The sequence below is a fragment of the Lissotriton helveticus genome, chromosome 11 (assembly GCF_964261635.1).
Source record: "Lissotriton helveticus chromosome 11, aLisHel1.1, whole genome shotgun sequence".
NCBI lineage: Eukaryota > Metazoa > Chordata > Amphibia > Caudata > Salamandridae > Lissotriton > Lissotriton helveticus.
The window spans coordinates 39,764,751-39,787,437 of NC_136072.1; the positions used below are offsets into that span (position 1 = coordinate 39,764,751).

Here is a 22,687-nt window from a genome sequence, read left to right on the forward strand (position 1 = left end):
CAAGATCCACCGATAAATCTGGCAAAAGTCACTAACATTTTGGGCATACTTGTGCTCTCACCTGAATGTAGCGCCACCTTGTAGCCATCGGAGGTAACTGCAGCTCACAAAATGTTTCATAAGAGGGCAAGTTGAGAGGAATCCAAGAGGCAGATGTCCATAGAAAGAGCCTCTGACTACAGCAGGAAGGTTGGATGCTTCAAATTTGCATAGTTTCCTGTCCAACGTCCTCTCACGTCCCGAACGCCCACGTCACTCCACTGAATGCTCCTCATCTGCATAAAGAGAACACTTTCACAGAGGAGCAGAGTGGCGCAGCGGAAGCGTGCTGGGCCCATAACCCAGAGGTCGATGGATCAAAACCATCCTCTGCTAAATTTGCTTTATTTTCCTTCCAAGGACCAAGCTGTCATTTCCACGCTGCCAGAAAGGAAAAGCGCAAGCTTGCGCCAGCTATGTGAGAAAAGACTTCTCAACTATCTGTGTCTGCTGAAATACAAGAGAGGGATCGTCAAAGGATCCACCCTTTACTTTGAAAGTAAAGAGACACAATAATAAGCATAAATGACAGAGGGCGTTGGTGGTATAGTGGTGAGCATAGCTGCCTTCCAAGCAGTGGACCCGGGTTCGATTCCCGGCCAACGCAGTGCAAATACTTATGTATTCTGCAAGCAGGATATATTTTAGTTCAACATGTCACAAAATGGAAATATCATGAACAGATTAATCAGCCATATATATAGAAATTAAAAAATACGTAGGCAAACATCTCAATCGCCCCTTCTGCTATATTCATTGTCCTAATATATGATAAGTTTCATAAAGCAGAGTCGCCATTCACATGTGCTGGTAATAAATATGTTATTTTGGGCAGGCAATGAAAGGGCTGAGGCCCGACCAGACATTATACCTCCAGCATCTCTATGTTAAAAAGCATTTCTAGGCAATTTCTAGCCTCTGAAAAAAATATGCAAGACCCACCGATAAATCTGGCCAAAGTCCGTAACATTTTTGCATACTTGTGCTCTGACCTGAATGTAGCGCCACCTCGTAGCTGTCGAAGGTAACTGCAGCTCACAAAATGTTTTATCAGAAGGCAAGTTGAGAGGAATCCAAGAGGCAGATGTCCATGGAAAGAGCCTCTCACTGCAGCAGGAAGGTTGGATGCTTGAAATTTGCATAGTTTCCTGTCCAACGTCCACAACGCTCCCAAACGCTCAAAAGCCTCACACCGGGCAAGCCCTCACCGGGTAGATCTCTGGCTCCCAGGTAAAGCCAAATCCTGAGCATGTTAGCGCTAGTATCACAGAGAGAGATATAGAGGGTTCAAGAGCTGCTGTCTTGATAAATGTTTGAAACGGCTAGTGCCTGAGAGTGTCTGGCTTTCAGTTATGACTGATTGTGAGAGGGGAAGATTAAGTTTTTCTGCACCCAGCATGCCTTGCGATATACTTAGGCAAATGAGGTGAGAGCCCGACCAATCCCACTCTACTCTGCTGAATGCTCCTTATTTGCATAAAGAGAACACTTTCACAACGGAGCAGAGTGGCGCAGCGGAAGCGTGCTGGGCCCATAACCCAGAGGTCGTGATCGAAACCATCCTCTGCTAATTTTGCTTGATTTTTCTTCCAAGGACCAAGCTGTCATTCCCAGGCTGCCAGCAAGTAAAAGCGCAAGCTTTTGCCAGCTATGTGAGAAAAGACTTCTCAACTATCTGTGTCTGCTGAAATACAAGAGAGGGATCGTAAAAGGATCCACCCTGTACTTTGAAAGTAAAGACACACAATAATAAGCATAAATGACTGGTGGGACCTTCAAACACTTTTCTGGGCATGCTTTGAATTTCATTCTTCCCTTTTAGTTGTGCTATTATCTATCTCCTGGGCATTTCCTGGAATGTTCTCTCTTTCTCTTCCCTGCTTTGCTTCCCATGCTGCATCTATATGTTCATATCTATTATTTGTACTACTGCTTTCCATTCTTCTCTTCCGCACAGCTTTGACCTTGGTTTCAATCCCAGTTCCTTACCCTCTGCTAAAAACTTTCTACTGCTTTTCATGTTGGTATCTAAACCAAATGCACCGTTGAAGCTGGTGCAAGATAGACATTGCACTCAGGGTCGTAATGTTTAGAACCGAGAGCATACAGATCATAGGGCGTTGGTGGTATAGTGGTGAGCATAGCTGCCTTCCAAGCAGTTGACCCGGGTTCGATTCCCGGCCAACGCAGTACAAATACTTATATATTCTGCAAGCTGGATATATTTTAATGCAATATGTCACAAAATGGAAATATCATGAACAGATTAATCAGCCAGATATAAAAAAATAAACAAATACGTAGGCAAACATCTCGATCGCCCCTTCTGCTATATTCATTGCCCTAATATATGATAAGTTCCATAAAGCAGAGTCACCACTCACATGTGCTGGTAATAAATATGTTACAGTGGGCAGACAATGAAAGGGCTGAGGCCCGACCAGACATTATAACTCCAGCATCTCTATGTTAAAAAGCATTTCTAGGCAATATCTAGCCTCTGAAAAAAATATGCAAGATCCACCGATAAATCTGGCAAAAGTCACTAACATTTTGGGCATACTTGTGCTCTCACCTGAATGTAGCGCCACCTTGTAGCCATCGGAGGTAACTGCAGCTCACAAAATGTTTCATAAGAGGGCAAGTTGAGAGGAATCCAAGAGGCAGATGTCCATAGAAAGAGCCTCTGACTACAGCAGGAAGGTTGGATGCTTCAAATTTGCATAGTTTCCTGTCCAACGTCCTCTCACGTCCCGAACGCCCACGTCACTCCACTGAATGCTCCTCATCTGCATAAAGAGAACACTTTCACAGAGGAGCAGAGTGGCGCAGCGGAAGCGTGCTGGGCCCATAACCCAGAGGTCGATGGATCGAAACCATCCTCTGCTAAATTTGCTTTATTTTCCTTCCAAGGACCAAGCTGTCATTTCCACGCTGCCAGAAAGGAAAAGCGCAAGCTTGCGCCAGCTATGTGAGAAAAGACTTCTCAACTATCTGTGTCTGCTGAAATACAAGAGAGGGATCGTCAAAGGATCCACCCTTTACTTTGAAAGTAAAGAGACACAATAATAAGCATAAATGACAGAGGGCGTTGGTGGTATAGTGGTGAGCATAGCTGCCTTCCATGCAGTTGACCCGGGTTCGATTCCCGGCCAACGCAGTGCAAATACTTATGTATTCTGCAAGCAGGATATATTTTAGTTCAACATGTCACAAAATGGAAATATCATGAACAGATTAATCAGCCATATATATAGAAATTAAAAAATACGTAGGCAAACATCTCAATCGCCCCTTCTACTATATTCATTGTCCTAATATATGATAAGTTTCATAAAGCAGAGTCGCCATTCACATGTGCTGGTAATAAATATGTTATTTTGGGCAGGCAATGAAAGGGCTGAGGCCCGACCAGACATTATACCTCCAGCATCTCTATGTTAAAAAGCATTTCTAGGCAATTTCTAGCCTCTGAAAAAAATATGCAAGACCCACCGATAAATCTGGCCAAAGTCCGTAACATTTTTGCATACTTGTGCTCTGACCTGAATGTAGCGCCACCTCGTAGCTGTCGAAGGTAACTGCAGCTCACAAAATGTTTTATCAGAAGGCAAGTTGAGAGGAATCCAAGAGGCAGATGTCCATGGAAAGAGCCTCTCACTGCAGCAGGAAGGTTGGATGCTTGAAATTTGCATAGTTTCCTGTCCAACGTCCCGAACGCTCCCAAACGCTCAAAAGCCTCACACCGGGCAAGCCCTCACCGGGTAGATCTCTGGCTCCCAGGTAAAGCCAAATCCTGAGCATGTTAGCGCTAGTATCACAGAGAGAGATATAGAGGGTTCAAGAGCTGCTGTCTTGATAAATGTTTGAAACGGCTAGTGCCTGAGAGTGTCTGGCTTTCAGTTATGACTGATTGTGAGAGGGGAAGATTAAGTTTTTCTGCACCCAGCATGCCTTGCGATATACTTAGGCAAATGAGGTGAGAGCCCGACCAATCCCACTCTACTCTGCTGAATGCTCCTTATTTGCATAAAGAGAACACTTTCACAACGGAGCAGAGTGGCGCAGCGGAAGCGTGCTGGGCCCATAACCCAGAGGTCGATGGATCGAAACCATCCTCTGCTAATTTTGCTTGATTTTTCTTCCAAGGACCAAGCTGTCATTCCCAGGCTGCCAGCAAGTAAAAGCGCAAGCTTTTGCCAGCTATGTGAGAAAAGACTTCTCAACTATCTGTGTCTGCTGAAATACAAGAGAGGGATCGTAAAAGGATCCACCCTGTACTTTGAAAGTAAAGACACACAATAATAAGCATAAATGACTGGTGGGACCTTCAAACACTTTTCTGGGCATGCTTTGAATTTCATTCTTCCCTTTTAGTTGTGCTATTATCTATCTCCTGGGCATTTCCTGGAATGTTCTCTCTTTCTCTTCCCTGCTTTGCTTCCCATGCTGCATCTATATGTTCATATCTATTATTTGTACTACTGCTTTCCATTCTTCTCTTCCGCACAGCTTTGACCTTGGTTTCAATCCCAGTTCCTTACCCTCTGCTAAAAACTTTCTACTGCTTTTCATGTTGGTATCTAAACCAAATGCACAGTTGAAGCTGGTGCAAGATAGACATTGCACTCAGGGTCGTAATGTTTAGAACCGAGAGCATACAGATCATAGGGCGTTGGTGGTATAGTGGTGAGCATAGCTGCCTTCCAAGCAGTTGACCCGGGTTCGATTCCCGGCCAACGCAGTACAAATACTTATATATTCTGCAAGCTGGATATATTTTAATGCAATATGTCACAAAATGGAAATATCATGAACAGATTAATCAGCCAGATATAAAAAAATAAACAAATACGTAGGCAAACATCTCGATCGCCCCTTCTGCTATATTCATTGCCCTAATATATGATAAGTTCCATAAAGCAGAGTCACCACTCACATGTGCTGGTAATAAATATGTTACAGTGGGCAGACAATGAAAGGGCTGAGGCCCGACCAGACATTATAACTCCAGCATCTCTATGTTAAAAAGCATTTCTAGGCAATATCTAGCCTCTGAAAAAAATATGCAAGATCCACCGATAAATCTGGCAAAAGTCACTAACATTTTGGGCATACTTGTGCTCTCACCTGAATGTAGCGCCACCTTGTAGCCATCGGAGGTAACTGCAGCTCACAAAATGTTTCATAAGAGGGCAAGTTGAGAGGAATCCAAGAGGCAGATGTCCATAGAAAGAGCCTCTGACTACAGCAGGAAGGTTGGATGCTTCAAATTTGCATAGTTTCCTGTCCAACGTCCTCTCACGTCCCGAACGCCCACGTCACTCCACTGAATGCTCCTCATCTGCATAAAGAGAACACTTTCACAGAGGAGCAGAGTGGCGCAGCGGAAGCGTGCTGGGCCCATAACCCAGAGGTCGATGGATCGAAACCATCCTCTGCTAAATTTGCTTTATTTTCCTTCCAAGGACCAAGCTGTCATTTCCACGCTGCCAGAAAGGAAAAGCGCAAGCTTGCGCCAGCTATGTGAGAAAAGACTTCTCAACTATCTGTGTCTGCTGAAATACAAGAGAGGGATCGTCAAAGGATCCACCCTTTACTTTGAAAGTAAAGAGACACAATAATAAGCATAAATGACAGAGGGCGTTGGTGGTATAGTGGTGAGCATAGCTGCCTTCCAAGCAGTTGACCCGGGTTCGATTCCCGGCCAACGCAGTGCAAATACTTATGTATTCTGCAAGCAGGATATATTTTAGTTCAACATGTCACAAAATGGAAATATCATGAACAGATTAATCAGCCATATATATAGAAATTAAAAAATACGTAGGCAAACATCTCAATCGCCCCTTCTGCTATATTCATTGTCCTAATATATGATAAGTTTCATAAAGCAGAGTCGCCATTCACATGTGCTGGTAATAAATATGTTATTTTGGGCAGGCAATGAACGGGCTGAGGCCCGACCAGACATTATACCTCCAGCATCTCTATGTTAAAAAGCATTTCTAGGCAATTTCTAGCCTCTGAAAAAAATATGCAAGACCCACCGATAAATCTGGCCAAAGTCCGTAACATTTTTGCATACTTGTGCTCTGACCTGAATGTAGCGCCACCTCGTAGCTGTCGAAGGTAACTGCAGCTCACAAAATGTTTTATCAGAAGGCAAGTTGAGAGGAATCCAAGAGGCAGATGTCCATGGAAAGAGCCTCTCACTGCAGCAGGAAGGTTGGATGCTTGAAATTTGCATAGTTTCCTGTCCAACGTCCACAACGCTCCCAAACGCTCAAAAGCCTCACACCGGGCAAGCCCTCACCGGGTAGATCTCTGGCTCCCAGGTAAAGCCAAATCCTGAGCATGTTAGCGCTAGTATCACAGAGAGAGATATAGAGGGTTCAAGAGCTGCTGTCTTGATAAATGTTTGAAACGGCTAGTGCCTGAGAGTGTCTGGCTTTCAGTTATGACTGATTGTGAGAGGGGAAGATTAAGTTTTTCTGCACCCAGCATGCCTTGCGATATACTTAGGCAAATGAGGTGAGAGCCCGACCAATCCCACTCTACTCTGCTGAATGCTCCTTATTTGCATAAAGAGAACACTTTCACAACGGAGCAGAGTGGCGCAGCGGAAGCGTGCTGGGCCCATAACCCAGAGGTCGTGATCGAAACCATCCTCTGCTAATTTTGCTTGATTTTTCTTCCAAGGACCAAGCTGTCATTCCCAGGCTGCCAGCAAGTAAAAGCGCAAGCTTTTGCCAGCTATGTGAGAAAAGACTTCTCAACTATCTGTGTCTGCTGAAATACAAGAGAGGGATCGTAAAAGGATCCACCCTGTACTTTGAAAGTAAAGACACACAATAATAAGCATAAATGACTGGTGGGACCTTCAAACACTTTTCTGGGCATGCTTTGAATTTCATTCTTCCCTTTTAGTTGTGCTATTATCTATCTCCTGGGCATTTCCTGGAATGTTCTCTCTTTCTCTTCCCTGCTTTGCTTCCCATGCTGCATCTATATGTTCATATCTATTATTTGTACTACTGCTTTCCATTCTTCTCTTCCGCACAGCTTTGACCTTGGTTTCAATCCCAGTTCCTTACCCTCTGCTAAAAACTTTCTACTGCTTTTCATGTTGGTATCTAAACCAAATGCACCGTTGAAGCTGGTGCAAGATAGACATTGCACTCAGGGTCGTAATGTTTAGAACCGAGAGCATACAGATCATAGGGCGTTGGTGGTATAGTGGTGAGCATAGCTGCCTTCCAAGCAGTTGACCCGGGTTCGATTCCCGGCCAACGCAGTACAAATACTTATATATTCTGCAAGCTGGATATATTTTAATGCAATATGTCACAAAATGGAAATATCATGAACAGATTAATCAGCCAGATATAAAAAAATAAACAAATACGTAGGCAAACATCTCGATCGCCCCTTCTGCTATATTCATTGCCCTAATATATGATAAGTTCCATAAAGCAGAGTCACCACTCACATGTGCTGGTAATAAATATGTTACAGTGGGCAGACAATGAAAGGGCTGAGGCCCGACCAGACATTATAACTCCAGCATCTCTATGTTAAAAAGCATTTCTAGGCAATATCTAGCCTCTGAAAAAAATATGCAAGATCCACCGATAAATCTGGCAAAAGTCACTAACATTTTGGGCATACTTGTTCTCTCACCTGAATGTAGCGCCACCTTGTAGCCATCGGAGGTAACTGCAGCTCACAAAATGTTTCATAAGAGGGCAAGTTGAGAGGAATCCAAGAGGCAGATGTCCATAGAAAGAGCCTCTGACTACAGCAGGAAGGTTGGATGCTTCAAATTTGCATAGTTTCCTGTCCAACGTCCTCTCACGTCCCGAACGCCCACGTCACTCCACTGAATGCTCCTCATCTGCATAAAGAGAACACTTTCACAGAGGAGCAGAGTGGCGCAGCGGAAGCGTGCTGGGCCCATAACCCAGAGGTCGATGGATCGAAACCATCCTCTGCTAAATTTGCTTTATTTTCCTTCCAAGGACCAAGCTGTCATTTCCACGCTGCCAGAAAGGAAAAGCGCAAGCTTGCGCCAGCTATGTGAGAAAAGACTTCTCAACTATCTGTGTCTGCTGAAATACAAGAGAGGGATCGTCAAAGGATCCACCCTTTACTTTGAAAGTAAAGAGACACAATAATAAGCATAAATGACAGAGGGCGTTGGTGGTATAGTGGTGAGCATAGCTGCCTTCCATGCAGTTGACCCGGGTTCGATTCCCGGCCAACGCAGTGCAAATACTTATGTATTCTGCAAGCAGGATATATTTTAGTTCAACATGTCACAAAATGGAAATATCATGAACAGATTAATCAGCCATATATATAGAAATTAAAAAATACGTAGGCAAACATCTCAATCGCCCCTTCTACTATATTCATTGTCCTAATATATGATAAGTTTCATAAAGCAGAGTCGCCATTCACATGTGCTGGTAATAAATATGTTATTTTGGGCAGGCAATGAAAGGGCTGAGGCCCGACCAGACATTATACCTCCAGCATCTCTATGTTAAAAAGCATTTCTAGGCAATTTCTAGCCTCTGAAAAAAATATGCAAGACCCACCGATAAATCTGGCCAAAGTCCGTAACATTTTTGCATACTTGTGCTCTGACCTGAATGTAGCGCCACCTCGTAGCTGTCGAAGGTAACTGCAGCTCACAAAATGTTTTATCAGAAGGCAAGTTGAGAGGAATCCAAGAGGCAGATGTCCATGGAAAGAGCCTCTCACTGCAGCAGGAAGGTTGGATGCTTGAAATTTGCATAGTTTCCTGTCCAACGTCCCGAACGCTCCCAAACGCTCAAAAGCCTCACACCGGGCAAGCCCTCACCGGGTAGATCTCTGGCTCCCAGGTAAAGCCAAATCCTGAGCATGTTAGCGCTAGTATCACAGAGAGAGATATAGAGGGTTCAAGAGCTGCTGTCTTGATAAATGTTTGAAACGGCTAGTGCCTGAGAGTGTCTGGCTTTCAGTTATGACTGATTGTGAGAGGGGAAGATTAAGTTTTTCTGCACCCAGCATGCCTTGCGATATACTTAGGCAAATGAGGTGAGAGCCCGACCAATCCCACTCTACTCTGCTGAATGCTCCTTATTTGCATAAAGAGAACACTTTCACAACGGAGCAGAGTGGCGCAGCGGAAGCGTGCTGGGCCCATAACCCAGAGGTCGATGGATCGAAACCATCCTCTGCTAATTTTGCTTGATTTTTCTTCCAAGGACCAAGCTGTCATTCCCAGGCTGCCAGCAAGTAAAAGCGCAAGCTTTTGCCAGCTATGTGAGAAAAGACTTCTCAACTCTCTGTGTCTGCTGAAATACAAGAGAGGGATCGTAAAAGGATCCACCCTGTACTTTGAAAGTAAAGACACACAATAATAAGCATAAATGACTGGTGGGACCTTCAAACACTTTTCTGGGCATGCTTTGAATTTCATTCTTCCCTTTTAGTTGTGCTATTATCTATCTCCTGGGCATTTCCTGGAATGTTCTCTCTTTCTCTTCCCTGCTTTGCTTCCCATGCTGCATCTATATGTTCATATCTATTATTTGTACTACTGCTTTCCATTCTTCTCTTCCGCACAGCTTTGACCTTGGTTTCAATCCCAGTTCCTTACCCTCTGCTAAAAACTTTCTACTGCTTTTCATGTTGGTATCTAAACCAAATGCACCGTTGAAGCTGGTGCAAGATAGACATTGCACTCAGGGTCGTAATGTTTAGAACCGAGAGCATACAGATCATAGGGCGTTGGTGGTATAGTGGTGAGCATAGCTGCCTTCCAAGCAGTTGACCCGGGTTCGATTCCCGGCCAACGCAGTACAAATACTTATATATTCTGCAAGCTGGATATATTTTAATGCAATATGTCACAAAATGGAAATATCATGAACAGATTAATCAGCCAGATATAAAAAAATAAACAAATACGTAGGCAAACATCTCGATCGCCCCTTCTGCTATATTCATTGCCCTAATATATGATAAGTTCCATAAAGCAGAGTCACCACTCACATGTGCTGGTAATAAATATGTTACAGTGGGCAGACAATGAAAGGGCTGAGGCCCGACCAGACATTATAACTCCAGCATCTCTATGTTAAAAAGCATTTCTAGGCAATATCTAGCCTCTGAAAAAAATATGCAAGATCCACCGATAAATCTGGCAAAAGTCACTAACATTTTGGGCATACTTGTGCTCTCACCTGAATGTAGCGCCACCTTGTAGCCATCGGAGGTAACTGCAGCTCACAAAATGTTTCATAAGAGGGCAAGTTGAGAGGAATCCAAGAGGCAGATGTCCATAGAAAGAGCCTCTGACTACAGCAGGAAGGTTGGATGCTTCAAATTTGCATAGTTTCCTGTCCAACGTCCTCTCACGTCCCGAACGCCCACGTCACTCCACTGAATGCTCCTCATCTGCATAAAGAGAACACTTTCACAGAGGAGCAGAGTGGCGCAGCGGAAGCGTGCTGGGCCCATAACCCAGAGGTCGATGGATCGAAACCATCCTCTGCTAAATTTGCTTTATTTTCCTTCCAAGGACCAAGCTGTCATTTCCACGCTGCCAGAAAGGAAAAGCGCAAGCTTGCGCCAGCTATGTGAGAAAAGACTTCTCAACTATCTGTGTCTGCTGAAATACAAGAGAGGGATCGTCAAAGGATCCACCCTTTACTTTGAAAGTAAAGAGACACAATAATAAGCATAAATGACAGAGGGCGTTGGTGGTATAGTGGTGAGCATAGCTGCCTTCCAAGCAGTTGACCCGGGTTCGATTCCCGGCCAACGCAGTGCAAATACTTATGTATTCTGCAAGCAGGATATATTTTAGTTCAACATGTCACAAAATGGAAATATCATGAACAGATTAATCAGCCATATATATAGAAATTAAAAAATACGTAGGCAAACATCTCAATCGCCCCTTCTGCTATATTCATTGTCCTAATATATGATAAGTTTCATAAAGCAGAGTCGCCATTCACATGTGCTGGTAATAAATATGTTATTTTGGGCAGGCAATGAAAGGGCTGAGGCCCGACCAGACATTATACCTCCAGCATCTCTATGTTAAAAAGCATTTCTAGGCAATTTCTAGCCTCTGAAAAAAATATGCAAGACCCACCGATAAATCTGGCCAAAGTCCGTAACATTTTTGCATACTTGTGCTCTGACCTGAATGTAGCGCCACCTCGTAGCTGTCAAAGGTAACTGCAGCTCACAAAATGTTTTATCAGAAGGCAAGTTGAGAGGAATCCAAGAGGCAGATGTCCATGGAAAGAGCCTCTCACTGCAGCAGGAAGGTTGGATGCTTGAAATTTGCATAGTTTCCTGTCCAACGTCCACTCACGTCCCGAACGCTCCCAAACGCTCAAAAGCCTCGCCCTCACCGGGTAGATCTCTGGCTCCCAGGTAAAGCCAAATCCTGAGCATGTTAGCGCTAGTATCACAGAGAGAGATATAGAGGGTTCAAGAGCTGCTGTCTTGATAAATGTTTGAAACGGCTAGTGCCTGAGAGTGTCTGGCTTTCAGTTATGACTGATTGTGAGAGGGGAAGATTAAGTTTTTCTGCACCCAGCATGCCTTGCGATATACTTAGGCAAATGAGGTGAGAGCCCGACCAATCCCAATCTACTCTGCTGAATGCTCCTTATTTGCATAAAGAGAACACTTTCACAACGGAGCAGAGTGGCGCAGCGGAAGCGTGCTGGGCCCATAACCCAGAGGTCGATGGATCGAAACCATCCTCTGCTAATTTTGCTTGATTTTTCTTCCAAGGACCAAGCTGTCATTCCCAGGCTGCCAGCAAGTAAAAGCGCAAGCTTTTGCCAGCTATGTGAGAAAAGACTTCTCAACTATCTGTGTCTGCTGAAATACAAGAGAGGGATCGTAAAAGGATCCACCCTGTACTTTGAAAGTAAAGACACACAATAATAAGCATAAATGACTGGTGGGACCTTCAAACACTTTTCTGGGCATGCTTTGAATTTCATTCTTCCCTTTTAGTTGTGCTATTATCTATCTCCTGGGCATTTCCTGGAATGTTCTCTCTTTCTCTTCCCTGCTTTGCTTCCCATGCTGCATCTATATGTTCATATCTATTATTTGTACTACTGCTTTCCATTCTTCTCTTCCGCACAGCTTTGACCTTGGTTTCAATCCCAGTTCCTTACCCTCTGCTAAAAACTTTCTACTGCTTTTCATGTTGGTATCTAAACCAAATGCACCGTTGAAGCTGGTGCAAGATAGACATTGCACTCAGGGTCGTAATGTTTAGAACCGAGAGCATACAGATCATAGGGCGTTGGTGGTATAGTGGTGAGCATAGCTGCCTTCCAAGCAGTTGACCCGGGTTCGATTCCCGGCCAACGCAGTACAAATACTTATATATTCTGCAAGCTGGATATATTTTAATGCAATATGTCACAAAATGGAAATATCATGAACAGATTAATCAGCCAGATATAAAAAAATAAACAAATACGTAGGCAAACATCTCGATCGCCCCTTCTGCTATATTCATTGCCCTAATATATGATAAGTTCCATAAAGCAGAGTCACCACTCACATGTGCTGGTAATAAATATGTTACAGTGGGCAGACAATGAAAGGGCTGAGGCCCGACCAGACATTATAACTCCAGCATCTCTATGTTAAAAAGCATTTCTAGGCAATATCTAGCCTCTGAAAAAAATATGCAAGATCCACCGATAAATCTGGCAAAAGTCACTAACATTTTGGGCATACTTGTGCTCTCACCTGAATGTAGCGCCACCTTGTAGCCATCGGAGGTAACTGCAGCTCACAAAATGTTTCATAAGAGGGCAAGTTGAGAGGAATCCAAGAGGCAGATGTCCATAGAAAGAGCCTCTGACTACAGCAGGAAGGTTGGATGCTTCAAATTTGCATAGTTTCCTGTCCAACGTCCTCTCACGTCCCGAACGCCCACGTCACTCCACTGAATGCTCCTCATCTGCATAAAGAGAACACTTTCACAGAGGAGCAGAGTGGCGCAGCGGAAGCGTGCTGGGCCCATAACCCAGAGGTCGATGGATCGAAACCATCCTCTGCTAAATTTGCTTTATTTTCCTTCCAAGGACCAAGCTGTCATTTCCACGCTGCCAGAAAGGAAAAGCGCAAGCTTTTGCCAGCTATGTGAGAAAAGACTTCTCAACTATCTGTGTCTGCTGAAATACAAGAGAGGGATCGTCAAAGGATCCACCCTTTACTTTGAAAGTAAAGAGACACAATAATAAGCATAAATGACAGAGGGCGTTGGTGGTATAGTGGTGAGCATAGCTGCCTTCCAAGCAGTTGACCCGGGTTCGATTCCCGGCCAACGCAGTGCAAATACTTATGTATTCTGCAAGCAGGATATATTTTAGTTCAACATGTCACAAAATGGAAATATCATGAACAGATTAATCAGCCATATATATAGAAATTAAAAAATACGTAGGCAAACATCTCAATCGCCCCTTCTGCTATATTCATTGTCCTAATATATGATAAGTTTCATAAAGCAGAGTCGCCATTCACATGTGCTGGTAATAAATATGTTATTTTGGGCAGGCAATGAAAGGGCTGAGGCCCGACCAGACATTATACCTCCAGCATCTCTATGTTAAAAAGCATTTCTAGGCAATTTCTAGCCTCTGAAAAAAATATGCAAGACCCACCGATAAATCTGGCCAAAGTCCGTAACATTTTTGCATACTTGTGCTCTGACCTGAATGTAGCGCCACCTCGTAGCTGTCGAAGGTAACTGCAGCTCACAAAATGTTTTATCAGAAGGCAAGTTGAGAGGAATCCAAGAGGCAGATGTCCATGGAAAGAGCCTCTCACTGCAGCAGGAAGGTTGGATGCTTGAAATTTGCATAGTTTCCTGTCCAACGTCCACAACGCTCCCAAACGCTCAAAAGCCTCACACCGGGCAAGCCCTCACTGGGTAGATCTCTGGCTCCCAGGTAAAGCCAAATCCTGAGCATGTTAGCGCTAGTATCACAGAGAGAGATATAGAGGGTTCAAGAGCTGCTGTCTTGATAAATGTTTGAAACGGCTAGTGCCTGAGAGTGTCTGGCTTTCAGTTATGACTGATTGTGAGAGGGGAAGATTAAGTTTTTCTGCACCCAGCATGCCTTGCGATATACTTAGGCAAATGAGGTGAGAGCCCGACCAATCCCACTCTACTCTGCTGAATGCTCCTTATTTGCATAAAGAGAACACTTTCACAACGGAGCAGAGTGGCGCAGCGGAAGCGTGCTGGGCCCATAACCCAGAGGTCGATGGATCGAAACCATCCTCTGCTAATTTTGCTTGATTTTTCTTCCAAGGACCAAGCTGTCATTCCCAGGCTGCCAGCAAGTAAAAGCGCAAGCTTTTGCCAGCTATGTGAGAAAAGACTTCTCAACTATCTGTGTCTGCTGAAATACAAGAGAGGGATCGTAAAAGGATCCACCCTGTACTTTGAAAGTAAAGACACACAATAATAAGCATAAATGACTGGTGGGACCTTCAAACACTTTTCTGGGCATGCTTTGAATTTCATTCTTCCCTTTTAGTTGTGCTATTATCTATCTCCTGGGCATTTCCTGGAATGTTCTCTCTTTCTCTTCCCTGCTTTGCTTCCCATGCTGCATCTATATGTTCATATCTATTATTTGTACTACTGCTTTCCATTCTTCTCTTCCGCACAGCTTTGACCTTGGTTTCAATCCCAGTTCCTTACCCTCTGCTAAAAACTTTCTACTGCTTTTCATGTTGGTATCTAAACCAAATGCACCGTTGAAGCTGGTGCAAGATAGACATTGCACTCAGGGTCGTAATGTTTAGAACCGAGAGCATACAGATCATAGGGCGTTGGTGGTATAGTGGTGAGCATAGCTGCCTTCCAAGCAGTTGACCCGGGTTCGATTCCCGGCCAACGCAGTACAAATACTTATATATTCTGCAAGCTGGATATATTTTAATGCAATATGTCACAAAATGGAAATATCATGAACAGATTAATCAGCCAGATATAAAAAAATAAACAAATACGTAGGCAAACATCTCGATCGCCCCTTCTGCTATATTCATTGCCCTAATATATGATAAGTTCCATAAAGCAGAGTCACCACTCACATGTGCTGGTAATAAATATGTTACAGTGGGCAGACAATGAAAGGGCTGAGGCCCGACCAGACATTATAACTCCAGCATCTCTATGTTAAAAAGCATTTCTAGGCAATATCTAGCCTCTGAAAAAAATATGCAAGATCCACCGATAAATCTGGCAAAAGTCACTAACATTTTGGGCATACTTGTGCTCTCACCTGAATGTAGCGCCACCTTGTAGCCATCGGAGGTAACTGCAACTCACAAAATGTTTCATAAGAGGGCAAGTTGAGAGGAATCCAAGAGGCAGATGTCCATAGAAAGAGCCTCTGACTACAGCAGGAAGGTTGGATGCTTCAAATTTGCATAGTTTCCTGTCCAACGTCCTCTCACGTCCCGAACGCCCACGTCACTCCACTGAATGCTCCTCATCTGCATAAAGAGAACACTTTCACAGAGGAGCAGAGTGGCGCAGCGGAAGCGTGCTGGGCCCATAACCCAGAGATCGATGGATCGAAACCATCCTCTGCTAAATTTGCTTTATTTTCCTTCCAAGGACCAAGCTGTCATTTCCACGCTGCCAGAAAGGAAAAGCGCAAGCTTGCGCCAGCTATGTGAGAAAAGACTTCTCAACTATCTGTGTCTGCTGAAATACAAGAGAGGGATCGTCAAAGGATCCACCCTTTACTTTGAAAGTAAAGAGACACAATAATAAGCATAAATGACAGAGAGCGTTGGTGGTATAGTGGTGAGCATAGCTGCCTTCCATGCAGTTGACCCGGGTTCGATTCCCGGCCAACGCAGTGCAAATACTTATGTATTCTGCAAGCAGGATATATTTTAGTTCAACATGTCACAAAATGGAAATATCATGAACAGATTAATCAGCCATATATATAGAAATTAAAAAATACGTAGGCAAACATCTCAATCGCCCCTTCTACTATATTCATTGTCCTAATATATGATAAGTTTCATAAAGCAGAGTCGCCATTCACATGTGCTGGTAATAAATATGTTATTTTGGGCAGGCAATGAAAGGGCTGAGGCCCGACCAGACATTATACCTCCAGCATCTCTATGTTAAAAAGCATTTCTAGGCAATTTCTAGCCTCTGAAAAAAATATGCAAGACCCACCGATAAATCTGGCCAAAGTCCGTAACATTTTTGCATACTTGTGCTCTGACCTGAATGTAGCGCCACCTCGTAGCTGTCGAAGGTAACTGCAGCTCACAAAATGTTTTATCAGAAGGCAAGTTGAGAGGAATCCAAGAGGCAGATGTCCATGGAAAGAGCCTCTCACTGCAGCAGGAAGGTTGGATGCTTGAAATTTGCATAGTTTCCTGTCCAACGTCCCGAACGCTCCCAAACGCTCAAAAGCCTCTCACCGGGCAAGCCCTCACCGGGTAGATCTCTGGCTCCCAGGTAAAGCCAAATCCTGAGCATGTTAGCGCTAGTATCACAGAGAGAGATATAGAGGGTTCAAGAGCTGCTGTCTTGATAAATGTTTGAAACGGCTAGTGCCTGAGAGTGTCTGGCTTTCAGTTATGACTGATTGTGAGAGGGGAAGATTAAGTTTTTCTGCACCCAGCATGCCTTGCGATATACTTAGGCAAATGAGGTGAGAGCCCGACCAATCCCACTCTACTCTGCTGAATGCTCCTTATTTGCATAAAGAGAACACTTTCACAACGGAGCAGAGTGGCGCAGCGGAAGCGTGCTGGGCCCATAACCCAGAGGTCGATGGATCGAAACCATCCTCTGCTAATTTTGCTTGATTTTTCTTCCAAGGACCAAGCTGTCATTCCCAGGCTGCCAGCAAGTAAAAGCGCAAGCTTTTGCCAGCTATGTGAGAAAAGACTTCTCAACTATCTGTGTCTGCTGAAATACAAGAGAGGGATCGTAAAAGGATCCACCCTGTACTTTGAAAGTAAAGACACACAATAATAAGCATAAATGACTGGTGGGACCTTCAAACACTTTTCTGGGCATGCTTTGAATTTCATTCTTCCCTTTTAGTTGTGCTATTATCTATCTCCTGGGCATTTCCTGGAATGTTCTCTCTTTCTCTTCCCTGCTTTGCTTCCCATGCTGCATCTATATGTTCATATCTATTATTTGTACTACTGCTTTCCATTCTTCTCTTCCGCACAGCTTTGACCTTGGTTTCAATCCCAGTTCCTTACCCTCTGCTAAAAACTTTCTACTGCTTTTCATGTTGGTATCTAAACCAAATGCACCGTTGAAGCTGGTGCAAGATAGACATTGCACTCAGGGTCGTAATGTTTAGAACCGAGAGCATACAGATCATAGGGCGTTGGTGGTATAGTGGTGAGCATAGCTGCCTTCCAAGCAGTTGACCCGGGTTCGATTCCCGGCCAACGCAGTACAAATACTTATATATTCTGCAAGCTGGATATATTTTAATGCAATATGTCACAAAATGGAAATATCATGAACAGATTAATCAGCCAGATATAAAAAAATAAACAAATACGTAGGCAAACATCTCGATCGCCCCTTCTGCTATATTCATTGCCCTAATATATGATAAGTTCCATAAAGCAGAGTCACCACTCACATGTGCTGGTAATAAATATGTTACAGTGGGCAGACAATGAAAGGGCTGAGGCCCGACCAGACATTATAACTCCAGCATCTCTATGTTAAAAAGCATTTCTAGGCAATATCTAGCCTCTGAAAAAAATATGCAAGATCCACCGATAAATCTGGCAAAAGTCACTAACATTTTGGGCATACTTGTGCTCTCACCTGAATGTAGCGCCACCTTGTAGCCATCGGAGGTAACTGCAGCTCACAAAATGTTTCATAAGAGGGCAAGTTGAGAGGAATCCAAGAGGCAGATGTCCATAGAAAGAGCCTCTGACTACAGCAGGAAGGTTGGATGCTTCAAATTTGCATAGTTTCCTGTCCAACGTCCTCTCACGTCCCGAACGCCCACGTCACTCCACTGAATGCTCCTCATCTGCATAAAGAGAACACTTTCACAGAGGAGCAGAGTGGCGCAGCGGAAGCGTGCTGGGCCCATAACCCAGAGGTCGATGGATCGAAACCATCCTCTGCTAAATTTGCTTTATTTTCCTTCCAAGGACCAAGCTGTCATTTCCACGCTGCCAGAAAGGAAAAGCGCAAGCTTGCGCCAGCTATGTAAGAAAAGACTTCTCAACTATCTGTGTCTGCTGAAATACAAGAGAGGGATCGTCAAAGGATCCACCCTTTACTTTGAAAGTAAAGAGACACAATAATAAGCATAAATGACAGAGGGCGTTGGTGGTATAGTGGTGAGCATAGCTGCCTTCCAAGCAGTTGACCCGGGTTCGATTCCCGGCCAACGCAGTGCAAATACTTATGTATTCTGCAAGCAGGATATATTTTAGTTCAACATGTCACAAAATGGAAATATCATGAACAGATTAATCAGCCATATATATAGAAATTAAAAAATACGTAGGCAAACATCTCAATCGCCCCTTCTGCTATATTCATTGTCCTAATATATGATAAGTTTCATAAAGCAGAGTCGCCATTCACATGTGCTGGTAATAAATATGTTATTTTGGGCAGGCAATGAAAGGGCTGAGGCCCGACCAGACATTATACCTCCAGCATCTCTATGTTAAAAAGCATTTCTAGGCAATTTCTAGCCTCTGAAAAAAATATGCAAGACCCACCGATAAATCTGGCCAAAGTCCGTAACATTTTTGCATACTTGTGCTCTGACCTGAATGTAGCGCCACCTCGTAGCTGTCGAAGGTAACTGCAGCTCACAAAATGTTTTATCAGAAGGCAAGTTGAGAGGAATCCAAGAGGCAGATGTCCATGGAAAGAGCCTCTCACTGCAGCAGGAAGGTTGGATGCTTGAAATATGCATAGTTTCCTGTCCAACGTCCACAACGCTCCCAAACGCTCAAAAGCCTCACACCGGGCAAGCCCTCACTGGGTAGATCTCTGGCTCCCAGGTAAAGCCAAATCCTGAGCATGTTAGCGCTAGTATCACAGAGAGAGATATAGAGGGTTCAAGAGCTGCTGTCTTGATAAATGTTTGAAACGGCTAGTGCCTGAGAGTGTCTGGCTTTCAGTTATGACTGATTGTGAGAGGGGAAGATTAAGTTTTTCTGCACCCAGCATGCCTTGCGATATACTTAGGCAAATGAGGTGAGAGCCCGACCAATCCCACTCTACTCTGCTGAATGCTCCTTATTTGCATAAAGAGAACACTTTCACAACGGAGCAGAGTGGCGCAGCGGAAGCGTGCTGGGCCCATAACCCAGAGGTCGATGGATCGAAACCATCCTCTGCTAATTTTGCTTGATTTTTCTTCCAAGGACCAAGCTGTCATTCCCAGGCTGCCAGCAAGTAAAAGCGCAAGCTTTTGCCAGCTATGTGAGAAAAGACTTCTCAACTATCTGTGTCTGCTGAAATACAAGAGAGGGATCGTAAAAGGATCCACCCTGTACTTTGAAAGTAAAGACACACAATAATAAGCATAAATGACTGGTGGGACCTTCAAACACTTTTCTGGGCATGCTTTGAATTTCATTCTTCCCTTTTAGTTGTGCTATTATCTATCTCCTGGGCATTTCCTGGAATGTTCTCTCTTTCTCTTCCCTGCTTTGCTTCCCATGCTGCATCTATATGTTCATATCTATTATTTGTACTACTGCTTTCCATTCTTCTCTTCCGCACAGCTTTGACCTTGGTTTCAATCCCAGTTCCTTACCCTCTGCTAAAAACTTTCTACTGCTTTTCATGTTGGTATCTAAACCAAATGCACCGTTGAAGCTGGTGCAAGATAGACATTGCACTCAGGGTCGTAATGTTTAGAACCGAGAGCATACAGATCATAGGGCGTTGGTGGTATAGTGGTGAGCATAGCTGCCTTCCAAGCAGTTGACCCGGGTTCGATTCCCGGCCAACGCAGTACAAATACTTATATATTCTGCAAGCTGGATATATTTTAATGCAATATGTCACAAAATGGAAATATCATGAACAGATTAATCAGCCAGATATAAAAAAATAAACAAATACGTAGGCAAACATCTCGATCGCCCCTTCTGCTATATTCATTGCCCTAATATATGATAAGTTCCATAAAGCAGAGTCACCACTCACATGTGCTGGTAATAAATATGTTACAGTGGGCAGACAATGAAAGGGCTGAGGCCCGACCAGACATTATAACTCCAGCATCTCTATGTTAAAAAGCATTTCTAGGCAATATCTAGCCTCTGAAAAAAATATGCAAGATCCACCGATAAATCTGGCCAAAGTCCGTAACATTTTTGCATACTTGTGCTCTGACCTGAATGTAGCGCCACCTCGTAGCTGTCGAAGGTAACTGCAGCTCACAAAATGTTTTATCAGAAGGCAAGTTGAGAGGAATCCAAGAGGCAGATGTCCATGGAAAGAGCCTCTCACTGCAGCAGGAAGGTTGGATGCTTGAAATTTGCATAGTTTCCTGTCCAACGTCCACAACGCTCCCAAACGCTCAAAAGCCTCACACCGGGCAAGCCCTCACCGGGTAGATCTCTGGCTCCCAGGTAAAGCCAAATCCTGAGCATGTTAGCGCTAGTATCACAGAGAGAGATATAGAGGGTTCAAGAGCTGATGTCTTGATAAATGTTTGAAACGGCTAGTGCCTGAGAGTGTCTGGCTTTCAGGTATGACTGATTGTGAGAGGGGAAGATTAAGTTTTTCTGCACCCAGCATGCCTTGCGATATACTTAGGCAAATGAGGTGAGAGCCCGACCAATCCCACTCTACTCTGCTGAATGCTCCTTATTTGCATAAAGAGAACACTTTCACAACGGAGCAGAGTGGCGCAGCGGAAGCGTGCTGGGCCCATAACCCAGAGGTCGATGGATCGAAACCATCCTCTGCTAATTTTGCTTGATTTTTCTTCCAAGGACCAAGCTGTCATTCCCAGGCTGCCAGCAAGTAAAAGCGCAAGCTTTTGCCAGCTATGTGAGAAAAGACTTCTCAACTATCTGTGTCTGCTGAAATACAAGAGAGGGATCGTAAAAGGATCCACCCTGTACTTTGAAAGTAAAGACACACAATAATAAGCATAAATGACTGGTGGGACCTTCAAACACTTTTCTGGGCATGCTTTGAATTTCATTCTTCCCTTTTAGTTGTGCTATTATCTATCTCCTGGGCATTTCCTGGAATGTTCTCTCTTTCTCTTCCCTGCTTTGCTTCCCATTCTGCATCTATATGTTCATATCTATTATTTGTACTACTGCTTTCCATTCTTCTCTTCCGCACAGCTTTGACCTTGGTTTCAATCCCAGTTCCTTACCCTCTGCTAAAAACTTTCTACTGCTTTTCATGTTGGTATCTAAACCAAATGCACCGTTGAAGCTGGTGCAAGATAGACATTGCACTCAGGGTCGTAATGTTTAGAACCGAGATCATACAGATCATAGGGCGTTGGTGGTATAGTGGTGAGCATAGCTGCCTTCCAAGCAGTTGACCCGGGTTCGATTCCCGGCCAACGCAGTACAAATACTTATATATTCTGCAAGCTGGATATATTTTAATGCAATATGTCACAAAATGGAAATATCATGAACAGATTAATCAGCCAGATATAAAAAAAATAAACAAATACGTAGGCAAACATCTCGATCGCCCCTTCTGCTATATTCATTGCCCTAATATATGATAAGTTCCATAAAGCAGAGTCACCACTCACATGTGCTGGTAATAAATATGTTACAGTGGGCAGACAATGAAAGGGCTGAGGCCCGACCAGACATTATAACTCCAGCATCTCTATGTTAAAAAGCATTTCTAGGCAATATCTAGCCTCTGAAAAAAATATGCAAGATCCACCGATAAATCTGGCAAAAGTCACTAACATTTTGGGCATACTTGTGCTCTCACCTGAATGTAGCGCCACCTTGTAGCCATCGGAGGTAACTGCAGCTCACAAAATGTTTCATAAGAGGGCAAGTTGAGAGGAATCCAAGAGGCAGATGTCCATAGAAAGAGCCTCTGACTACAGCAGGAAGGTTGGATGCTTCAAATTTGCATAGTTTCCTGTCCAACGTCCTCTCACGTCCCGAACGCCCACGTCACTCCACTGAATGCTCCTCATCTGCATAAAGAGAACACTTTCACAGAGGAGCAGAGTGGCGGAGCGGAAGCGTGCTGGGCCCATAACCCAGAGGTCGATGGATCGAAACCATCCTCTGCTAAATTTGCTTTATTTTCCTTCCAAGGACCAAGCTGTCATTTCCACGCTGCCAGAAAGGAAAAGCGCAAGCTTTTGCCAGCTATGTGAGAAAAGACTTCTCAACTATCTGTGTCTGCTGAAATACAAGAGAGGGATCGTCAAAGGATCCACCCTTTACTTTGAAAGTAAAGAGACACAATAATAAGCATAAATGACAGAGGGCGTTGGTGGTATAGTGGTGAGCATAGCTGCCTTCCAAGCAGTTGACCCGGGTTCGATTCCCGGCCAACGCAGTGCAAATACTTATGTATTCT

At 44.0% G+C, this 22,687-nt stretch overlaps 18 non-coding genes across 18 annotated transcripts; all 18 read left to right on the top strand.

Moving 5' to 3' along the window:
* Nucleotides 1–574: 574 nt before the first annotated feature.
* On the top strand, nucleotides 575–646 carry TRNAG-UCC (transfer RNA glycine (anticodon UCC)). The gene has a single exon. It is a non-coding gene; the product is annotated as a tRNA-Gly (tRNA).
* A 1,510-nt stretch (nucleotides 647–2,156) lies between these two features.
* Nucleotides 2,157–2,228, top strand: TRNAG-UCC (transfer RNA glycine (anticodon UCC)). Its single transcript has one exon. It is a non-coding gene; the product is annotated as a tRNA-Gly (tRNA).
* An 899-nt stretch (nucleotides 2,229–3,127) lies between these two features.
* On the top strand, nucleotides 3,128–3,199 carry TRNAG-UCC (transfer RNA glycine (anticodon UCC)). The gene has a single exon. It is a non-coding gene; the product is annotated as a tRNA-Gly (tRNA).
* Nucleotides 3,200–4,711: 1,512 nt separating this feature from the next.
* TRNAG-UCC (transfer RNA glycine (anticodon UCC)) lies at nucleotides 4,712–4,783 on the top strand. Its single transcript has one exon. It is a non-coding gene; the product is annotated as a tRNA-Gly (tRNA).
* An 899-nt stretch (nucleotides 4,784–5,682) lies between these two features.
* Nucleotides 5,683–5,754, top strand: TRNAG-UCC (transfer RNA glycine (anticodon UCC)). Its single transcript has one exon. It is a non-coding gene; the product is annotated as a tRNA-Gly (tRNA).
* Nucleotides 5,755–7,264: 1,510 nt separating this feature from the next.
* On the top strand, nucleotides 7,265–7,336 carry TRNAG-UCC (transfer RNA glycine (anticodon UCC)). Its single transcript has one exon. It is a non-coding gene; the product is annotated as a tRNA-Gly (tRNA).
* An 899-nt stretch (nucleotides 7,337–8,235) lies between these two features.
* On the top strand, nucleotides 8,236–8,307 carry TRNAG-UCC (transfer RNA glycine (anticodon UCC)). The gene has a single exon. It is a non-coding gene; the product is annotated as a tRNA-Gly (tRNA).
* A 1,512-nt stretch (nucleotides 8,308–9,819) lies between these two features.
* Nucleotides 9,820–9,891, top strand: TRNAG-UCC (transfer RNA glycine (anticodon UCC)). The gene has a single exon. It is a non-coding gene; the product is annotated as a tRNA-Gly (tRNA).
* An 899-nt stretch (nucleotides 9,892–10,790) lies between these two features.
* On the top strand, nucleotides 10,791–10,862 carry TRNAG-UCC (transfer RNA glycine (anticodon UCC)). The gene has a single exon. It is a non-coding gene; the product is annotated as a tRNA-Gly (tRNA).
* A 1,511-nt stretch (nucleotides 10,863–12,373) lies between these two features.
* On the top strand, nucleotides 12,374–12,445 carry TRNAG-UCC (transfer RNA glycine (anticodon UCC)). The gene has a single exon. It is a non-coding gene; the product is annotated as a tRNA-Gly (tRNA).
* Nucleotides 12,446–13,344: 899 nt separating this feature from the next.
* TRNAG-UCC (transfer RNA glycine (anticodon UCC)) lies at nucleotides 13,345–13,416 on the top strand. Its single transcript has one exon. It is a non-coding gene; the product is annotated as a tRNA-Gly (tRNA).
* Nucleotides 13,417–14,928: 1,512 nt separating this feature from the next.
* TRNAG-UCC (transfer RNA glycine (anticodon UCC)) lies at nucleotides 14,929–15,000 on the top strand. Its single transcript has one exon. It is a non-coding gene; the product is annotated as a tRNA-Gly (tRNA).
* An 899-nt stretch (nucleotides 15,001–15,899) lies between these two features.
* On the top strand, nucleotides 15,900–15,971 carry TRNAG-UCC (transfer RNA glycine (anticodon UCC)). The gene has a single exon. It is a non-coding gene; the product is annotated as a tRNA-Gly (tRNA).
* Nucleotides 15,972–17,483: 1,512 nt separating this feature from the next.
* Nucleotides 17,484–17,555, top strand: TRNAG-UCC (transfer RNA glycine (anticodon UCC)). Its single transcript has one exon. It is a non-coding gene; the product is annotated as a tRNA-Gly (tRNA).
* An 899-nt stretch (nucleotides 17,556–18,454) lies between these two features.
* TRNAG-UCC (transfer RNA glycine (anticodon UCC)) lies at nucleotides 18,455–18,526 on the top strand. The gene has a single exon. It is a non-coding gene; the product is annotated as a tRNA-Gly (tRNA).
* A 1,512-nt stretch (nucleotides 18,527–20,038) lies between these two features.
* TRNAG-UCC (transfer RNA glycine (anticodon UCC)) lies at nucleotides 20,039–20,110 on the top strand. Its single transcript has one exon. It is a non-coding gene; the product is annotated as a tRNA-Gly (tRNA).
* A 1,512-nt stretch (nucleotides 20,111–21,622) lies between these two features.
* TRNAG-UCC (transfer RNA glycine (anticodon UCC)) lies at nucleotides 21,623–21,694 on the top strand. Its single transcript has one exon. It is a non-coding gene; the product is annotated as a tRNA-Gly (tRNA).
* Nucleotides 21,695–22,594: 900 nt separating this feature from the next.
* TRNAG-UCC (transfer RNA glycine (anticodon UCC)) lies at nucleotides 22,595–22,666 on the top strand. The gene has a single exon. It is a non-coding gene; the product is annotated as a tRNA-Gly (tRNA).
* The last annotated feature ends 21 nt before the right edge of the window (nucleotides 22,667–22,687 follow it).